Here is a 22,274-nt window from a genome sequence, read left to right on the forward strand (position 1 = left end):
CCATCATGGATATCATTCTAGGTTTCATTTGAGAAACTATTAGAAGTATCTTGATATCACCTTGCATCCTTTAGAAACATTTTAGTTAGCTGTGGGATATGTTTTAAACTTTATAAATGCAAAGTGATTATCAACAGTGCACAAACACAATCCCAGTATATTCCAAAAGTCATGCAACTTTTTTATTACATAAATACATAAAAATCATAGGTTTTCACTTATAATTATTGCCAATGAAAATGAATTTGTTCTCCTGTCACATAACTAGAGATTTTACTCAATTTATTTTCATCAAAAAGATTTAAAAAGACAGATGACAGTGAACATTAGGGGGCAAATTGCATAAAATTATTAGATGTGAACTGTCAGAAAAGGTAGAGTGCAAATTCAGAGAGACCTATGTATTTAGCCTAACAAGCCTGGGGCAAGAAGACTTCTGTCCAAACTTGAAAAGGCACACTGGGAAGATAACACTCACAATGAAATTTGCTGACAGCAAAGGTTGTATACAAACTTTACAATGCAAACAACTTCCCAAAAGCTAAATTTTATTAAATGGCTTGCTATTTGAAAAATTAGAAGATTGAGCCCAAAGGATGGCCAGATATGAATTTGTTTTATTCTGTCAGTAAACACTTAGTAGCACATTATAGAATGTATTATTATATTTACTGAATGTTGTCTACCCTTGAGACTATCAATTCCATCTGGGTAGCAATGTATCTTCTTCTGAGGTCTTATTTCATCTCCTCTTTGCCTCATTATATCTGAATTCCCTTGATCCAGTGCCAGGCTGCCTCCAACCAATTTCACTTGCATACAATTTAATAGTGATGCTCTTTATCCATATTATATTCCTCTCATGCACTTCCCCAGATCTTCCCTATTGCTACATTTCCAAAATGGTTGGTTGCCTGCAAATGTGGAGTTATATGGGGTAGTATAATGAAGCGAAGTGGTGGTGGTGAAACAAGGGGAGGAAATATAAGGTGCAAAAGATAGAAGAGAACTTCCTCTGTAATGCAATAGGAAAGTACTGAGAAACAGTTGTTGGGATTGTTTTCAGATGCTTCATACAACATGGGAAGCATCTTCACATAGGTCCTTTTACTTCTCTAGAGGTCCTTGCTTCTGTTTTCTGATATTACATTTTTTTAAAAAATTATTTTTATTAATATATAATGTATTATTTGCCCCAGGGGTACAGGTCTGTGTATCCTCAGTTTTACACATTTCACAGCACTCTAAGATTACTATATTTAAAGACTCAACATTTCTTCAGTTTCTGCCCTCTGGAAAATGAGGCTAAAATATTGAATGATGTCTAAACCCTAGAAAACTGCAAGGAGCATACCAGGAACTCAGTAAACAGTTGTTGAGTGAAAGAATAAGATCCTAAATTGTACTACAGTGGGCATTGCTACTGTGACTTACTTAGCATCCATTTCAATATCTTCTGGTGCATTTCAGAGGCTCCAAGCAAAAACATTTCTTGCAAGCTATCAGGAAAAAAAACAAAACAAAAGGGACGCCTGGGTGGCTCAGTTGGTTGGACAACTGCCTTCAGCTCAGGTCATGATCCCGGAGTCCCGGGATCGAGTCCCGCATCAGGCTCCCAGCTCCATGGGGAGTCTGCTTCGCTCTCCGACCTTCTCCTCACTCATGCTCTCTCTCACTGTCTCTCTCTCAAATAAATAAATAAAATCTTAAAAAAAAATAAAAAACAAAACAAAAAACAAAAGAAAACAAACAAACAAACAAATAAACCTTTGAGGGAGCTGCTCTCATACATAGTGATGATGAATCAGTCCATTCCAATCAATCAATATACATCTTGACATCCAGAAATAGATATTTTCTCTTAGTACTTATAATCCCTGGATATAATGTATTGTTGTTATATTTGTTATGAAGATCTGTGATCAATTGATCATGATTTGGTGAAAGTTCAGAGGATGACTAGTATTTTTATAATATGTTTTAATAAAGGCATTTTTTTTAAAGATTTTATTTATTTATTTGGCAAAGAGAGATCACAAGTAGGCAGAGAGGCAGGCAGAAAGAGAGAGGAGGAAGCAGGCTCCCTGCTGAGCAGAGAGCCCGACGCAGGGCTCGATCCCAGGACCCTGGGATCATGACCCGAGGCGAAGGCAGCGGCTTAACCCGCTGAGCCACCCAGGAGCCCCTAATAAAGGCATTTTTAAAAACACAATGTTATTGCACATTTAATGGACTCCTGTATAGGATAAACATGAATTGGAAAAACAGAAACAAAAAAAATCATTTGCCTTACTTTATTGCAGTATTTGCTTCCTTGTGGTGGTCTAGAAAGGATCTCACAATATCTCTGAGGTATGCCTCTATTATTTTTGCACTACCTTAATTGTTAGTTTTCTATATCTGTCCATCTAGCTATCTGTATAATTTATCATATATTTAATATGTTTTGTACAAACACAATACAGAAGTATTTTCAGGATTTTGCAGATTATTTGCAAACAAAAATTAAAAAAGAAGTAATATATTTAAATAGAAATTTAATGGGGGTATCTGGATATCTCAGTTTGTTGAGTGTCAGACTCTTAGCTTCTGCTCAGGTCATGATCTCATGGGTCATGACCTTATGGGTTGTGAGATCAAGTCCTGGGTCAGTCTTCCCACTCAGTGAAGAGTCTCTGCCAACTTGTGATTTCTGTTTGTTAAATAAATAAATAAAATCTTTTAAAAAAAATTTTTAAATCTTTTTAAATACTTTTTTTATTTTCTAAATTTTTAATACATTTTTAAAAGATTTTATTTATTTATTTGACTGAGAGGGATCAAAAGTAGGCAGAGAGGCAAGGGAGAGGAGGAAGCAGGCTCACTGCCAAGCAGAGAGCTGGATGCAGGACTTGATCCCAGGACCCCAAGATCCTGACCCGAGCTGAAGGCTAACCCACTGAGCCACCCAGGCTCCCCCCAAATCTTTTTTTTTTTCTTTAAGAAAATCTTTAAGTAAAATCTGAATCAGAGAATAGGACTTGTAAAGTATGATAAAATAAATTGTAATTTAAAATAAGCGAACATGGGCTTGGAATCAGACAAAAGGATTTACAATCTATCTTTGCCAATTTGTAACTCTGGGTGCTCTATGAGGTTACACCTACCTCAAAGAGTAGTTAGTGTTTTAATAAGTAAATGAATGTAAATTAATATTTTGTTAATATGTTTTTGGTTCGTGGCCATTAGAACTGTGGTTACATTATTGAAATTATGCGTTGGTGCTATTCTATACTGTTAAAGAATACCTCCATCTATAACCAACTTGATGTATATTTTTCCTATATTTTCTTATTTGTAGCTATGATAATTCAACTATTCCAAAAATTATTTTAGAATTTTAAATCCACTCCCTCTTTCTTTCTACAGTTTATCATAAGACTCAGGAATATTGCTCATGTTACATAGCAACACTGGTAATATAATACTGGTAACTATTGAAACAACATGAAAGTTTCTCATCTGATTTTATCAAGTTGTTTGCTTGTTCAGTAGCCAAAGAGGAAACTATCAATTGCCTCCATGAAATGTACTATATATGGGATACCAAAAGGATGTTTTATACTCCTCTACTTCTCTACTTGGTTTCTCAGTAAATAGGTAAACAATTACTTCTCATGCCATTGTTCTATGTATTTCTTTGATGATCTCTGATTTGGAAATTATATTCTTTTTTTTTTCAAGATTTTATTTATTTATTTGAAAGAGAGAGAGAGAGACAGAGTGAGAGAGCAGGTCAGAGAGAGACACAGACTCCCCATGGAGCTGTGAGCTTGATGTGGGACTCAATCCCAGGACTCCAGGATCATAAACTGAACAGAAGGCAGTTGCTTAACCAACTGAGCCACACAGACGCCCCTGGAAATTATATTCTGTGCAGAAAATGTGGTTTGTGAATGATGTATAAAACAATAGCCATTTGTGAATTTCATCAAGAAATATCAAAAATCAGCAGAAATTTATGTTAATATTCAGGAAATAAGCTTATAAAGTCGGCTATTAGTGGCTTCTCAATTTAGGGTGAAAAAATATGTTAGGTGCTAAAAATACTTGAATCTATAAACAAACAAACAAGTAAATGGAAATAAATTCTTGAATGATATAAATAATGTCCTCATTTTGTAAAAACATATTCTCATTTGTTTTGAAAAGCTTTAGTTTAACTCTAATCTATGGAGGGTTTTTTACATTGCTTCATATAAAAGTGGAATAAGAATCATAACTTTCCATGTGCTTCACATTAAATTTAGGTAAATTTTTGCATTTTAATTACAGATAAATAGATGTTTCATTGCAAGGAATAACCCCATAAGCAAGCAGTTTTCAATCAAGAACTAGTTTATGGAAATGGAAGGACAACTTAGAGCCACCAATAAAATGACTTTATTATTTTAAAACAAAGAAATATAAGAGGAGAAAGGAAAAAAAAAAAGAAAAAGAAAGAGAGGGAGGGAGAAAGAGAGAGACACTAAGAATCTAACATGAAATTAGGAATCGAACAGCCAAAATTAAATGTTGAATATTAGAAGATAGTTTATGTTACTCTAGTAAAAATAAAGCATGATAAGCATAATTTAATATAAATAATCTAAGCAGAATTACAATGGAAGACTATATCTTTCTGATTTATTCAATTTTTCAAAGATACCAGATTTTCTTAAGGAAAACACCCTTATCAAATACTAAAAATATAAATTCCCAATTAATTATCAAAAAGAGACAAGTATTATATTTCAAATGAATATTTCCACTCATAAATTCAATTTTAAGGTGGAAAGTCACTTAACAGAACATAATGTAGTTCATTATGGAGAAATGCTATTTAATTATAGTGACTCGGTATCTAGAAAAAAGGAAGATTTTCCTTAGAGAAAAGGGATGCATAATGAGTTATCTGAACAATCACTTTGGGTCTATCAGGATGAGAATTTCAGATGGTCCACAGGATTAATAAAATTTTGAACAAATTGAGTAATTTGGTGAAAATGAATACATTAATCTATTTCCTGTACTGCCGAGGCATTTTTAATAACTTTATCATTAAATATAACACATTGCATTGTCGCTGTTCTATTCACAGCCTTATCTCCTATTAGATTTCAAGGGCAGAGACAATATTCTTTGGCCTATCCTAATTTTACACCAGCTATCATTCTGAAATCTGAATATGTATGGCTCTTTTCTGGGGCCCCTGTCTATTCAAAGCCTGGTGTGGAGGCAGCTTTTTCTTCAGTGGTCAGTTGAAACCAGAAATAATTTCTTTTGTTAGCCATGGCCATGAGTTGCCACATGAATTAAAACCTCTACTTACTCTTTTTCTGCCCAAACTTATTCAAATTAGTCTCTAATTCTCACCCTATTACCTTCTAGCTTTTTATAACCCAGAAAAGGGTCCCATTTCAAGAATCTTTGTCTGTAAGTTCTAGTCTCTTAGCAACTTCGATACAAAGTTTCAAAAAGTTTCACCACAAAAAAAAACAAAACAACAACAAAAAAAAACAAACCATAATGGAGATGTTAGCTGATACTACTGGGGTAATGATGTTGCAACATATAAATATACTAAGCCACTTTAAACTTACACAGTATCACAGTATCACAATTTAACATGATGTCAATTATGTTTCAAAGAAATAGACAAATAAATAAATAAATAAATAAATAAATTTCCTTGATGCTTGATGGTCTTTTCTGGTTTAGAACATTGTTACCACCACAACCTTCTCATCATATTTATATCTTTCATCTCTCTAAAATGTTCCTGATTTAGTTATTTTTCTTTCCTAAATGCCTAAGCACACTGTAAGTAATACCAGTATTTGTGAATAAATGAGTTAAAATAGTAAATGAATGGTCAACTTTACTAATATAAATCAAAGATTTACAGTTCATATCTACTCTTAATTTCTCAAAAAGGCATTCTCCAGGAAATCAATATAGTTTATACCCTCAGTTCCTCTACTAGAATATATTCATTTCTACCATGTAAATGAAAATTAGTTATAGTAAAAACACACAAAGCATGCCAAATATGAGATTTTGCTAATTCTGCAGAGAAGTGAGAAAAGTATAGGATTATAAAAGTTAAAGATCTTATTTATTTATTTATTTGAGAGAGAAAGAGAGAAGGAAATAGCAACAGAGAGCACGAGTGAGCCCAAGCTGGGAGGAGAAGGAGAAGCCAGCTCCCTGCTCAGTGGGAGAGTATAGGCTCCCTGACAATATGACTTTGTGCTGGATCCTAGGACCCTCGCGTTGTGGCCTGAGCTGAAGGCAGATGCTTCACTGACTGAGCCACCCAGGCACCCCCAAAATTATAAAATTTAATCCAAATATTTATAAGTGCAAAATACCCTTTCTGAAATCAGTGATTATGATGCAGTTGACAACAGTTTAAAAAAAATAATATCTCAGTACAATGTTTTACATATTATCATGATAACAGGTTGTGATGAAGGACACCAAACTCTGGGTGAAGAGTATCGTGTCATCTGACCTTGATATAATGGCATATAATAGAAGTTCCTAATGGGTGCTTTTACCTACCTCACCAGCCACCATTGCACCACCACAGATCCCGAGAATCACTGGTTCCTCACAAGAGTTTGGTCAACTATTGAAGGGATGTCAGGTTTAAGTGACAAAGACCACCTTGAAACTCATGTAATTAGTGAGTAAAAATTAGTGGGTAAAAATAGAAGCATTATATGAGATAATAGCTAATATAATGATCTAAAAATGGACATTGAGGGCAAAACCATAGCAGTCAATGTAGAAAATATGTGATAGATATTGAAAGGCAAATTTGATGTGATGTAGTGGCAAGCTGTGTGTAGAGAATGAGACAGAAATAGCATGGGCTGTCTCCTTGGTTCTGACCTGGCCAACTTGATGGAAGTGATACCATATACAGTATGATTACTATTATGAAAGATTTGATACCCTTTCTAATTCACAAAAGCACAATCTTTTTTTTCTTTTTTTTTAAATTTAAAGATGTATTTATTTACTTTGGAGAGAGAGAGGTGGGGCGGTGCAGAGGGACAGGAAGAGAGAGAGAAGCAGATCACCCCCTGCTGAGCGCAGAGCCCAACCCATGGTCAGTCTCAGGACACTGAGATCATAACCAGAGCTGAAATCAAGACAGGAGCTCAACCAACTGAATCACCAAGGCTTCCCTATAAAAATACAATCTTTGGGGGTGCCTGGGTGGCTCAGTGGGTTAAGCCGCTGCCTTTGGCTCAGGTCATGATCTCAGGGTCCTGGGATCGAGTCCCACATCAGGCTCTCTGCTCAGCAGGGAAATTGCTTCCTCTTCTCTCTCTCTCTGCCTGCCTCTCTGCCTACTTGTGATCTCTGTCTGTCAAATAAATAAGTAGAATCTTTTAAAAAATACAATCTTTATTACATTTTTTAAATTTAAGATTTTATATATTCATTTGTTTGAGACAGAGAGAGAGAAAGGGGTATAGTGCAGGGAGAGGAGCAAAGGGAAAGGGAGAAGGACAAGCTATTTGGCTCTAAGCACAAAGACTGACTGGGGGCGGGATCTCAGGACCCCAAGATCATGAGCCAGCCCAAGAGTGGAGGCTCAATTGATTGAGTCACCCAAGTGCCCCATGACCTTACTTCTCTTAAGTCAATTTTAGGATTAAAGATGATGGTGGATTACTGAGTTTGTGGGTTCATATTCTTATGTTAACTGAAAAAATTAGTATTTAATTTAAATCAGTCAATTGCCTTATTTGAACAAAAGATTACCTTATTTAGACCTTTGGCATAGGTGGCAATATACAGCATTTGCTTAGAAATGCTGTTGTTCTCTAACTGTAGTTCTAGTTTTCAAGTCCTTATTTTGTTTCACTGATCTATTTATTTATCTTGAAGTCAGCACTATATTGTACTGATTCCTGCTGCTTTGTAATGAGTCTTAAAATCAGGTAGTCTAAGTAGTCCTCAAACTGTGTTCTCTTTCTCAAAGTTGCTTAAGCTATTCTAGGTCCTTGGCTATTTCCATATACATTTTAGAATTAGTTCACAAATTTCTACAAAAATAAAATCTATTGAAATTTTGATTAGAAGTTTGTTGGGTCTATAGGTCAATTTGTAAAGAACTAGTATCTCTACAATATCTAGTCTTCTCTGAAATGGCCTGTAGAATTTAGTGTATACCTGTCATATTTCTTTTGTCTGATTATTCCCAAAGTGTTTCATATTTTTTAAGATATTGTAATGGTACTAAATTTTAAGGATTAATGAACATTTTGTTTTAGAATAATTTTAGATTTGCAGAATTGGGAAGATAATACAGAATTACTGTATACCTCACAAGCATTTTCCTTATTATTCACATCTTACATTAGCATATTTGCTAAAGTATGTAGACCGATATTGATACTTTATTATTAACTAAAGTTCATATTTATATCATATAGCTGAGTTTTCATTTAATTCCACTTCTATTATAGAATCCCATCAAAGAAACCACATTGTAGTTGTCTTGTCTACAACTACACAAGTAGTTGTCTTGTCTACCTAGCCTACTCCTACTCTTGACTGGCACCATTCCTCAGATTTTCCTTGGCATTGATTATCTTGATAGTTTTGAGGAGTAATGAATGGGTTTTGGGGGGCTTGTTTTGTTTGTTTGTTTGTAAAATTAGGCCTTGTCTGATTTTTTTCCCCAGCATTAGTTCATACATAGGGGGTTTTGAGGCTTAAATGACTGAGCCATACAGGTGCCCAACATTGTTTTAGCTCAAAATCCCTAAACTTGACTCTTCACATTATGAGTATTGTGTCCAAAGAGAAGCGATTCATGGAATTAAAACATCCGCAAGAGTAACTCCTCTGGCAAAACAATGAAGCTGCAGATGGAGATGGGGGTGAGGGGGGCATGAGTGTGCGTGAGGAATCCACTGATTGTCTATAGGTCGGCCTAAGATCTCCTCCACACGCTGTGCCACACCCTTTGTGTCATCCAGATCCAAGCACCCATTGTTGTCAAGAACAGGGTCAGGATTCTGGGGTTATATGTTACAATGAGCCTGGGGGCATACCAGTGCGAGTGGGCCTGGTCCATGCAGGTGGCGCTGGCTCAGGCAGAGTCTGTAGACGTACTCACAAACTCAGGACCACTTGCTTAATCTGTGATTTCACGTATCCATCCACCACTTTAGCAGTGGTAGGCTCGCATGGACCTGGTGTGTAGTACCTAGAGTACACTTCATCTTTCGGCCAATCAGGAAACACGTTGATGAGGTAATTCAGGTCCCCCAAGGCATCGGCCAGGGACCAGATGGGGAAGTTTCTGGTGGTAAAAGGCATTAGGTTCCAAAACTTCTTTTCCTGAGAATCAAACTTCAAAGCAATGGTGATGCCGCCAATTTCAGAGTCACTGAATCTCAGCAGGAAGGTCACATCAGGCTTGTTAATGAGTAGGTTGTGGGCCTGTTGCCTGCTCATGAAATCCAGAATAGCCCCATCATTCCAGCGAGGCTTCAGATGTTTTTTGTTTTGTTTTGTTTTTTATCATTTCTACCACAACATATCCACCAAAAAGGGGGAAAAAAAGAGAGAGAGAGAGAGAAAGAGAAACTGTATTTGCATAATTTAGCAATATAATCAGATTTCTATAATAGTGGGAAGAGTAACTTAGTATTACATCATAAAATATTTGGTTAAATATTTTGCTCACTCCACATTCAGTGTTGAACTTGAAGGAGTGTGGGTAGAGAATTGGGAAAGGTTGGGGAAGGTAGACTTTGGCAGATAGGAGCTGAAAGAAGAAATGATAAGGATTCTCAGAATTTCCCAAAGTTTATCATTGGATATGCCAGTTTTTGGAGTTTCCCAACTTGAATCCTAATATTTTCTTGTATAAAAGCCTTCAGATGTCTCTTGAGCAAAGCAAATATTACAGTGATAGGGGTTTAGTTCAAGTAGACTTTGATTTGATAACCTCTATCTTTCATGAGGGAAGTAAAGATATTTTTTAAAAAGAATGTTGTTCATACTGTTTGGCAGAGGAGTTTTATCAATGGGACCAGGAGAATGGGGAAAACAACAGAGTACTGAATGATTTTTCATTCATAGATCTTCTGCTTCTGGTATGGTTTACACAGTGGTTCAATTACAGGGACATGGGATGCAAATGTTTCAAAGGCAAGTATGGCCTTCAGAGCACACACTGTTCAAAGGACTTCCATGAGTGGCTCAGAGATGCTTTTAATAGTTTTTATCATAGGACTTGAGACTACAAGAAGATTTCAGAAATCCCAGTGAGGTTACACTTTTATTCACAAGTTAGGAGCAAGGTATGCCAGAGGGAGTCTTTGAATGTACAACAGATCTTCTCCAGCTCGATGATCCTCTGATGAAATTCAACCATGATTGTGACAAATAAACATTGTCACAAATAGTCTTTTTCATATCTTCTTCCATTGTGATTGCAACCTGCAGAGTGTGGGCATTCCTATCTCTTCTTAAATTACTCAGATTACCTAATTTCTGCCCTCTTTGCTTGTAGACCCTTGACAATTCATTTTCTACAGGGTACCTTGAATGACTATTAAAAAAGAAAATTAGATCATGTAACTCTACAGTGAAAAATATTTTAATTCTTCCCATTGAGTTAAAAATAAATGCCTACTTCATAAAATGGCATAGGTTATAGGTGAAGAGCCCTTGATGGAAGGGAGTGCATGGACTCTATACCAGCCACAAGGTAGATTTCATGATTGGTCTTTCCTAGTCTCAGGATTTCTTTTCCTTGGCCACATGACTAAGTTCTGATCAGTACAATATACAAGAAGGTGTTTACTCTTTGAAGATTTTTAAAAAATATTTTCTTTATTTCCGACAGTAAGCAGGAGGGAGAGAGAGAGAGAATCTGAAGCAGACCCCACACTGAACACAAAGCCCAATGTAGGGCCAGATTTTACTACTGTGAACACATGACTTGAGCCAAATCCAAAAGTTGGAAACTTAACCAACTGAACCACCCAGGTGCCCCAAGGAGGTGTTCTGAAAGGAACTTTGTCTACACAAACGTACATGCACACCCTTCTTTGAAAAAGGGAAAGTCCTTCACCTGTCTGCTCCTTACAAGTGACCAAAGTGCAGCAGCCATCTTCTTCACCATAGAGAAAAAGGCCAACTTGCCAAGAGTGATAGAACACAAAAATGGGAAAACATGGCTTATTAATGATACTCTTGAGCTGCTGAGCCAATGTTCAATATATTTTCTCTGAATATACTTGAAAAAAATTTTTATCTGACAATGATACTCTTCATTGTATTTTCTGTGACGTCCCAGTTAACTTATTTCAAAATGCCACTTATCTACAGGTGTTATTGTGGGGATAAAATAAGTTATTTCATTCACTGCTTTCCATGAGGCATCAAACTCAGCCACACGTTATTACTTAAAAATTTATGGAATGGAAGTAAATGAGCAATACAGATTTAATCACAGATATTATACTACTTTATGGTTCTATCTTATTCTTAATCAGACACTACTTCTTACAAATCAGATTATTCCAATTCTCCAGAGGTTATTCCATAAAGAATGTCAAAGACTTTAGGTCTTTCCATGGTTTCTTCATTTCTATCCCTGAAGAATATTATTGGTTCTTGCATGCAGTTATAACTTACTGATAAAAGAACTATTTTGAAGATAGGTCACCATCAGGGGGATACATTTTAGTATGTCACATATTTATTAACTTCAATATTTATATTAATACACAACAAGAAACATCAACCATTTTTCACCTCATAGTTGATGATTAATTACATTATGTAAGTGCCATGTTTATATGTATTGTGCCAAATGGTCCTAAGACTTAAATTACATAATATAGGAGGATACCATAGTCCAGTGAACATAATCATACATCAGTTAATAATGATATATTATTCCCAATTGAAACTTTAACTATTACTTTTGCAATCATGTTCCATGCTTTCAGTTTCTGTCTGTAGAGATTCTCTATATGCTCATCTGTGAATTTAGGAAAGCAAACTTATGTGCTTCCTTCTTTAGCTGCCTATTACTACAATTTCCAGATTTTGTTTTGCCATCTATATCAATATATTTACTAAATGATGATGCATGCATTTTCTTTCCTTCACATACTTTTCCTGAAGAAAATGCATTATAAAACAGCCAGATTATCACATGTGAGCATTTTCCTAAATAAATTATTAAAAGATGGGATTGTACAATGCTTATAGGAATTCTAAACATCTCCCTAAATCTATTTTTATTTTTAAAAAATTACACTACTTATACTTTGTGCATCCTCAGTGAAGGAGAATATTTTGTAATGACAAGAACAAAGTAAAATGATAGATATTAAGTTAACACTAAGCAGAAGTGGATGTAAGTGTCACCTGAAATAAAGTTCTTTCAGATTTAGTTTCAAATTTTGCCTTTTGATTCTGGATTATTTCTGCCTACTCTATTACTCATCATTTTCTCCCTTCACTTACTGTGACATTGTATTTGTATCATATTATATCCTTTCAGTTTCATTTGTACCTCCTTTGGTTTTTCAAATACCATGTTATGATTGAAATAAATGATTAGGTCCTAATTTCTCTTCTACTTTCATTATCTCATTCATCATTAGTAATAAATGTTCAGTAAAAACAGTTGCATTGGGATGCCTGGGTAGCTCGTTGGTTAAGCAACTGCCTTTAGCTCAGGTCATGATCCCAGAGTTCCAGAATCCTGTCCTGCATTGGGCTCCCAGCTCCGCGGGGAGTCTGCTTCTCCCTCTGTCCTTTTCCTCTCTCAAGCACTCTCTCTCTTTCTCTCCCAAAAAAATAACAAAATCTTTTCAATTTTTTAAAATTGCATTGAGTTATGAGTTTTGCAAATTAATAATGACTGTATAACTTTACTCATCTTATACTTTCTACTATTTCCCCCTTCCCAAAGAAGGAAGTAATAGTAGTTGTAAATAGTAGTTGTAAAGAATTTTCCATTTGTAAAGCAGTTAGAAACAGTCACTTTTTCTTTTAGCTATTCAGACAAGGAGACATAAAATGCTTTTTCATGTCCTTGCTGGAATTTGAGTCTAGATTCATTTCAGAGATATTTTTATTTCTCTTATCACAGATATACTTTTAATTTGGGTGGGGCTCTATTTCTCTTAGTGTAGAAAAAATAAAGATGCCCTAAAATTATAATTCTTTTAAAAATCTATGGATATAAGAAAGATATTTCAACAAAGTATTTTATTTGCTGGATCAAAAACTTGAAATTACTGAATATCTAAAGAAAAGAGATTGATTCAATAAATTACTTAAAATTTATATAAAATAGTCATTTGATATGATGTTTGGAAAAACAATCGCTTAAAAATTGTAATCCATTCATCATTAAGTAAAAAATAGTGACACAAAGAGAATGTCATGGACAGTCATATTTTTTCCAGAAATACGTATGTAGCTATGCATAAGAGCAGAAGAAGAAGATGAGAATTATATGTAGTAAAATGTTAACATTGGTGAAATGACTGAGAGCTAGTTGACGTTTTTCATTCATTTTCTTCTTTCACTGAATTTTCTGAACTTTTTTGCAATAAACATAAATTGTTTTTATAATAGGACAACAGAAAAGAACCTAACTTGATTTCAAATTTCTAAGAGGTCAAAATGAAATAATGTAGAAACAATTCCACTGAGATGCAATTGTTGACTACATATACAGGTTGACCATTGACTCTGCTTCCTAAAAAGGCAGATTTATATTGTGTTTTAACTAATAACCCCTGTGTTTGTCTTTAAGCGTATGTTTTTGTAATATCCTGTTATTCAACATAATTTTGAACTATGCTTTTTGGGGAACACAGATTGAAGGAAGATAATTTTTTAGCACTGAGAAAATATTTGAGAAATTCAAGGCTTTTATGCTTTTAATGTGAATAGAAAATTCTGTTCAATGTACCAATGCTGAATTAAAATTCACCTCAGGCTGCTTCAGTCTATGGCTGCAATTTGATGCAGTTGTATGGGACTCTTCTTATTGATTTATCTTGCTTGAAGCTGCTAAAAACTATAGGTTGCCAAGTGTTTGGGGAGAAATCATATCGGAGAGGTGGAGTCTTAGTTCAGAGGGTAAAAAGCAGTTTTGACTAGTGATTTTTGTTTCCTTTTTTTTTTTGCTGAAAGCAAACATTGTAAAATCCGCTAATGGATGTCGTCTGTTGATGGAAGTGATAGAAGTAGTCATTTTGTGTTTTTTTAGTAGGTTTCGGTAGTGATTTTTTTTTTTAACTTCAATTTTCATCAGTTTCCTTTCAAAATCTCAGCTATCCGGGTTGATGTTAGCATTCATTTCTTCTTTTTTTTTTTTTTTTTCTTACCAGCAGTGGAGCAGAATAGGTCTAACAATGTTTGGGCTCGTTTCCAACAGAATATTAGAAATATTTCTAGAAATAGAAATATGTGTGTATATATATATGTCTATGTATATATATATATGTATATGTATATATATACACATATTTCAATTAGTTAGACAAAGTATAATTTGTCTAATTTGTCTATATTATTAACACACTGTACTATAACATATTATGACTGACATATATTTTATATCTATATATAGGGGTTGTGTGAATTTTCCAGTAATGAGAAAATAGTGTACACTTTATTTCCAGAATGGATGGATATACAAGAATTTTCGATATAAAGGAAATATCAGAGATAATCTATTTTATTACAGTGTGTCAATAATATAGACAAAGTAAGCAAATTAAAATATAATGTCTATAATTGAAATTTCATTTATTATACTTTGGCTATGGCAAGGGTTACTGTGGAATGCACTTGTGTTAATCCTTACGGCAATTCTGTGGTTAATTTTCCATATTCACTTCTGTGTGACTATGGAAGCCATACAATAGTAATAACCACCACAGCACTGTGTTTCAGTAAATAAAATTCGCTTCTACAATTATCTTTAGTTTAAAAATGGCATTAGTACAACATTGTGTGTATTTTATATTACTGTGATTCTTATAATTTTTAAAAATATTTTACTTATTTGAGAGAGAAAGAGAGTGAACGAGATAGAGAGAAAGAGCACAAGCCTAGGGGAGAGGCAGAGGGAGAGGGAAAAGCAGACGCCCTGCTGACCAGGGAGCCTGATGTGGAGCTCCATCCCAGGACCCCAGGATCCTGACCTGATCCACCCAGGTGACCCTGATATTCTTCCAATTAATTGCATAATTAAACATGCTTTTTTATATCAGCAGTTGTTTTAAAGTGACAACTTGTGAAGCAACTCTTGTCAAGGATTCTGTAATGGTCATATTCTAAGTAAAATTCAAATAATTCAACAATTCCAATGCAGATGCTGAATAAAAATATCCAGATTTTCTTTCCCAGTCTGTCCTTTTCTCCTACATCTTTGGCCCTCATCAAATTACAAAATAGTCGTGCACACTAAATTATGCACTATTCTTAAATGTGGAGCGGAGAGTGAATGGGTCCTTGAGAAAATACACGGAGTATAAAATGTAACATTTTATTGTTTACTCTTCACCTCTGATATAATGGAAAGAGGAGTCAAAGATGATAAAAGTTCACTTTGTTCCTCATAAAACATGATGGATGCATTTATCACTAATATTTCAAGACCGGATGAGATACGATCTTGCTCAAAGGTTTAGTGACAACAGAAACGTCGACATGGCCGTCATGCACGAGACAGATTTATATTAATTCTGGTGTACTATACATGAGTGTTTACTGAGGGGTAAGTCAGACTGTGTAATTAAAATTTTATTCTGTGTAAAAGTTTAAAAAAAAAATGAGAATCACTCCTCCACTTTTATGTTATTTCCTGACAGTGTGCAGATAACTTCAGACACCAGCTCGAACTGCCAGAAGAATATATATATTTTTTTCAGTGCAACCCAAGAGAAAGATAAAAATTTGCTTTGAATGTGACATTTATATGCCAGTCCTTGATTTGGATATGCAGAGGTAGCAAGACATGTTAGCTGAAAGTAGCAATCCAGCATATTTCTAAACATGATGTCCCATTTATGTTCAAAATGATGTGGATGGAATCAATTAGGAGAAACAAGTGAGTTCCAAGACATACTTTTAAAAAGCTGCAGAGTTGCTTAGTAACCTGATGTTATACTTCATTTCCCAACAGAGCTGTAAGGCTGTCAGAGTTGGTAATGGAGCACTCAGAAATGTATCAAGTCTCATGTGCTCTGACAAGAACATACCCATATTAAATATGTTAGACCCTCACTGTCAGAAGTTGAACATACATGGTCAGTAAAACATGTAGCAAGACAGCTATCAGGGAATATGACTTCAAGCTGTGCTTTGACATAAAAACCTTGTTTATTTTCTTTACATGCATTGTGTTGCCATAAATCAACGTCCGTGTTATCTACCATTATTCTGGAGAAACGTTCATTCAAGTGTATCATCTCACCGTGCCACTTGCCCTTCAATGGATCTTCTCTGGCAGAACTTACTGCCATCTCTACCTTGTATGTTTTGCATTTTAGGATTTCACACATGAAGTCACAAGCTATGTTGCCGTTCCTCCACCTTGTCCAGACAGCCAGTCAGCCGCTCATATAAATTATATTCTTACAGAGAAATTGTACTTACTGAACACTTCAAATAATGTTAACATATCCTCTGCAGACCAAACCAGACCCATAAACACAAATTAAACTGTAAATATAATATTATTTTTAAAAATATTACTTACAGTTATTAAAATGTTGAACTTAGGACCTAGAACAGCCTGTATATTTTTGCTTTAATTTTATAAACTCTTAATCTTTTATTATAATTGGCTAAGATAGAAAAATTGTTGACAAAAATGCCAGAACAACTTCCTGATTGCTGCTGGGATTTGCATGTTCAGAGGCAAAGAAGAAAAAGGAAGGTAGAGATGCATTAACTGACTACCTTTATTAGTAAGAACTCAAATGACAGGTCTTGATTTTCAAGTTAAAGATCTAAAGAGAAGAAAATCCCCTATTATCTCCACCTCAGATTTATTTGACACATAATCATTAAATTATTAATTCTTGTATCATCTTTGTGAGATAAATTGGGAGCAATCATTATTCTCATTTTTATAAGTAGGAGATTTTACAAATTTCTACTTAATTGGCAGGCATGTCGATGTGAATCTTAGGAAAATCATAAAGAATTATATATAATATTTTCTTGGAATATTTTATAAATAGATCCTATCATCAGTTATCTGGTAATAACCATGAATACATTTAGTAAAAAAATAATAATACAACTTTATTCATTCATGTTCAACACCCTACACTGTGCTTGGGTCCAATTCCAACAGTTCTCAAACTTAGATTTTAAGACTAGAAACCTATCAATGATCTAACTTAGTAGCACCTGGATGGATCAGTCAGTTAAGCATATGCCTTCAGCTCAGGGCATGATCTCAGGGTCCTGGACGGAGCCCCTCATCGGGCTTCCCACTCAGCAAGGGGCCTGCTTCTCCCTCTCCCTCTGCCTGCTGTTCCCTCTACTTGTGGTCTCTCTCTCTCTCTATCTATCTCTCAAATAAATAAATAAATAAAGTCTTTAAAAAAATAATCTAGCTTAAATAGGGACACTTGGAATGAGCATTTAAGGACATTCCTCCTACAGGTATCCTTTTAAAAAGGAAGATAGAAAAAAGTCGAGAAATCAAGAGAAAATCATTAATCCCAGTTTTCTGTAGAGTTGTTGCTTCACATTATGATTGTCCATGAAAACAAAGAAAAAGCATTCTTAAAATCAACAGATATAAAATAATGCTAGACAATGTTGGTGATCAAAAAATACAAAGCTATTGAAGCATTAATTGCCACACCAAAGAGTTAAGGTAATTGCAGACCAACAGTCTAGAAATGATCAATTCTGACATCATTATAGTCCCATTCTTTTTTTTTTTTTTTAAGATTTATTCATTTATTTGACAGAGAGAGAGAGCAAGCAAGAAGAGTGGCAGGCAGAGAGAGAGGGAGAAGCAGATACGACATTGAGCAGGGAACCCAATGAGGGGCTCAATCCCAAGACCCCTGGATAGTGATCTGAGCTGAAGACAGATGCTTACCTGATTGGGCCACCCAGGTGCCCCCATTATGGTCTCATTCTAACTATAATGGCTGGAATGAGCAGAAACCCCTCCATTGGTTGGTCTTACAAGGAAACACAAAAAAGAAAATACCCTTCATCTATCTTCAAATATATAATAAATGCTCTGTCATGAAATATGTATACATGATTTTCTGAGTCTTGAGGTAAAGTAATGAACTACTTCCTTATGGCTAGACTTTAAAAATGAGTATTTTTAGAATTAATTGTTAAGTTTGAGGATTGGTCAGCTGTTACACAACTGCTGAAGGAAAACAAATTGATAATCTGTTGTCCTCTCCAGTTTATAGATTGACTTGGTCTCAGTCCAATAAAACAAGAGGCACATACAGACATTATTTTAGTTATTTCCTCAAGAAATCTAGTCATATTAGCCTTTTTATGATTTTTTTTTCTGATAGATTTTAGATTATTTAATCCCACAATCATGGCACATGAATTTCCCTTTCTGGCAGATAATTTGTTTTTTCTCCAATTTTTTCCATGCATTTCTTCCCCTGATTCTTCCACCATGAGCTGAAAGATCTGTAAGGGATTCCAATAGAGTTGGAATGTGTTCTGGCCTGCGTTGTCATGTAGATATCATGAGACATTTTCATAAAAGTAGTATCTGTTGCATTTGTAGTGTATCATATATTGTAATAATTATATCAATTATTTTCAAGTTCATATATAGTATACAGAGTTGGCCTTTTTAAATTCCACTTTACAAAAGCAAGGCCCATAGCTTCATGAGTTTAGTTAACATTTTTCCCTTTTTTTTTTTTAATTTAAACTTTTCAAAATTAACATACAATGTATTATTTGTTTCAAGGATACAGGACTGTGAATCATCAGTCATTCACAGTCATTGATGAAGTCAATCATCATCAATTCACAGCACTCACCATAGCACAAACCCTCCCCAAAGTCCATCACTCAGCTATCCCATCCCTCCCACAACACTTCTAAGGCCTCAGAGCTAGTAACTATGGAGGCAGAATTGTTGTTCTTACCTGTCTGACAGTAAATGTGCTTGTTTGTTTCCTTGGTATCAGGTTCCCCCTCTGGGGGAAAAATGGAAGGAAAAGGGAATTGCTCATAAATGGGAAGGTGTTTCCTCAATCTGAGTCATTCTAATGAAAGAATAAAGTTAGGGTATTTTCATCATAGCTGTTCATGTTACTTTACATTTAACATTCATGCTCAAAACCGAGCTCTGCTACATAAATGATCTGAACTTGATTTTAATAAGAAATTATTTCTTCCTCTGGAAATGATAATGGCTTCTAAATCACAGATCTGTGATGAGAATTTGAAGAAATAACAAATATGATTAACACAGTGTCTGGAAAAAAGTAAATGATCCTAGAAATTTTTAAAGATTTTACCCATGTGTTTGACAGAGAGAGAGAGAGAGAGAGAGATAGATCACAAGTAGACAGAGAGGCAGGGAGAGGAAGAAAGGGAAGCAGGCTCCCTGCTGACCAGAGAGCATGATGGGAAGCTCGATCCCAGGACCCTGAGATCATGACCTGAGCCGAAGACAGAGGTTTAACCCACTGAGCCACCCAGGCACCCCTTGATTATAGAATTTTAAACTGTATTATAGATTGTTTACCTCTAGAGTCAGTCACAGTGATTTTGAAAAGCTCAATGTGGATCCAGATGACAGGATCATTACCAGCTACTAGTAGACACCTCTGCTTTGCCCCACTTATTTTAATGTGTCTCGGCATATCCTATGAAGAAATTTGAGACTCAAGGAATAAAATGTCCTTTGCAAGAACGTAGATGTAGAGGATTAGACTTTTCTCAACCCCAGATCTCTTGACTCACATCAGGTCACACATAAAATACCTTTACCATCTGTATATTAATTAACTAATTATCCTAAATTCTAGGATAGAATATCCTTGTAAAGGAAAAACCTTGGATGGAATCACTAAATGAAAAAGAAAAGGAGCTTTGCGCAGTGGCAGTATCGTAGCCAATGAGGTTTATCCGAGGCGCGATTATTGCTAATTGAAAAAGAAAAGGATATTTATCAGTTCAGAATTATTTGTCAAATACCTATTTTTTTTGAGAATTAAAATAGAAAGAAAAAAGATACAATATAGAGAATTACTATGTATATCTTTGCTCAAAACTTTTTTAAAAAAATTGATTTATTTACTTCAGAGATAGAGAGCATGTGCGAGATGGAGGAGGGGCAGAGAGAAAGGGAGAAGCAGATTCTGCACTCAGCTGAGCTGAAATCAAGTCTGACACTTAACCAGCTCACTGGGCAACCCAGGTGCCCCTCAAATCCTTATTGTTTTTTAAAGATTTTGTTCATTTGACAGAGACAGAGAGGTCACAAGTAGGCAGAGAGAGAGAGGAAGCAGGCTCCCTGCTGAGCAGAGAGCCCAATACAGGGCTCGATCCCGGGACTCTGAGATCATGACCTGAGCTGAGGGCAGAGGCTTTAACCCACTGAGCCACTCAGGCGCTGCCATATGTCTTCTTATTTTAAAATAGGATTTTAACAACTATGAAAATTATTTATTCTTTTACCTACTAAGAATAAATACAAATATAAACGAATAATATAACTAAAAATATATTAGGCTATGCAAAGGACGCAATGCAATGGGTGATACAGATGCTGCCACTAGGACAACTAAACAGCTTTAAATTTGAAGTCACCAGTTAGGGAGGAAACTAAAATATCTTAGGGCCAGAAATGGAGAGAATCACCAAGTAGCTCTTGGCCTATACAATATTATTTAATATAGTTCCATATTTGTGCTTTTCGAAACCAACTCTGCATATTTATGATTTTTGCAAAACACAAAGCCATGACATTTTCACTTTTGTCAATTCTAATCATTAGTGAATGTTATGATTAAAAGATTATAAGCAAAACCTTAAATTTAAAGTCAGTCATAGATAAGATTATGTCTCTATGATGCTAATGACATGAGTTATAAAAAAACAAAAACAAAACAAAACAAAAAAACCCTATCTGGTTGGTAGGTCACTTAGTATTAGGATTATTTTTCCTAATGTTTGAAATTACATACTCGGTAAGATGAAAGGAAGAATTTATGCTCAGGACTTCCAATATCTGCTTTCCATTGAGCACTCCTATGGTCTATTTACTGTAGCTACTCCTAGTTTATAGCCTATATTTGTTTATTTAATGTCCTCTGTTATATACTGTCTTCTTTTATATACTGTGATTTTATATAGCTATAAAACTTAAAATATTATTAAAATAGGTTTTCTCTACTCCCACACTAACCATCAAACTCACACAATATTTTTGACATCGGATTACCTGCTTTTTCTCCCACACCAAGCAATTCTTCAAAATCAGCTAGATAACCTACAACTTAAGTCAATTCTGACACTGTCTGTCTGAAGATAGCATCAGATCCCAGAGGTAGAAGGCTTAGTCCCACCAGAACACCTCCTCTCCCTCACATCCTTTAGATGTCAATCACACCTGCTGGTTATGCTTCTGACCAAGGGCCATACATTAGAGGTTTCCATGACCCAGTCCTTGGATTCAATTAATTTGCTAGAGCAGTTCACAGAACTTAGGAAAAATAGTTTACTCATTGTTTCCAAATTTATTATAAAAGGACATTGGGGAGGGTATGCGAAATGAGTGCTGTGAATTGGGTAAGACTGTTGATTCCCATACCTGTACCCCTGTAGCAAATAATACATTACATGTTAATAAAAAAAGGATATGATAGAGGATACAGATGAATATCCAGATGGAACAGATGCATAAGGTAAGATATATGGTAAGGGGCACAGAGCTTCCCTCCCTAGGCATGACATCTCCCAGCAGTGCCACATATTTGTCAACCTGGAAACTCTGAACTATATACTTTCGACATTTTCTTGGAGGACTTACCATGTATGCACAATCTATCATTAACTCCATTTCCAGCCCTTCTCCTCTCTCTAAGGTTGGACATGGGCTGGAACCTCCACGCTTCTAATCCTGGCTTAGTCTTTCTGTGACCAGCCCTCAACCAGGAGCCCCTGCCTCTTGCCCCCAGAGTCAACTAATATCAGAGTCACACTAATATCGC

General features: G+C 35.2%; 1 pseudogene; it reads left to right on the forward strand.

The window, feature by feature from the left end:
- Positions 1-20,147: 20,147 nt before the first annotated feature.
- On the forward strand, positions 20,148-20,279 carry LOC131822791 (U4 spliceosomal RNA; annotated as a pseudogene).
- The last annotated feature ends 1,995 nt before the right edge of the window (positions 20,280-22,274 follow it).

Source organism: Mustela lutreola, chromosome 1, assembly GCF_030435805.1.
Source record: "Mustela lutreola isolate mMusLut2 chromosome 1, mMusLut2.pri, whole genome shotgun sequence".
NCBI lineage: Eukaryota > Metazoa > Chordata > Mammalia > Carnivora > Mustelidae > Mustela > Mustela lutreola.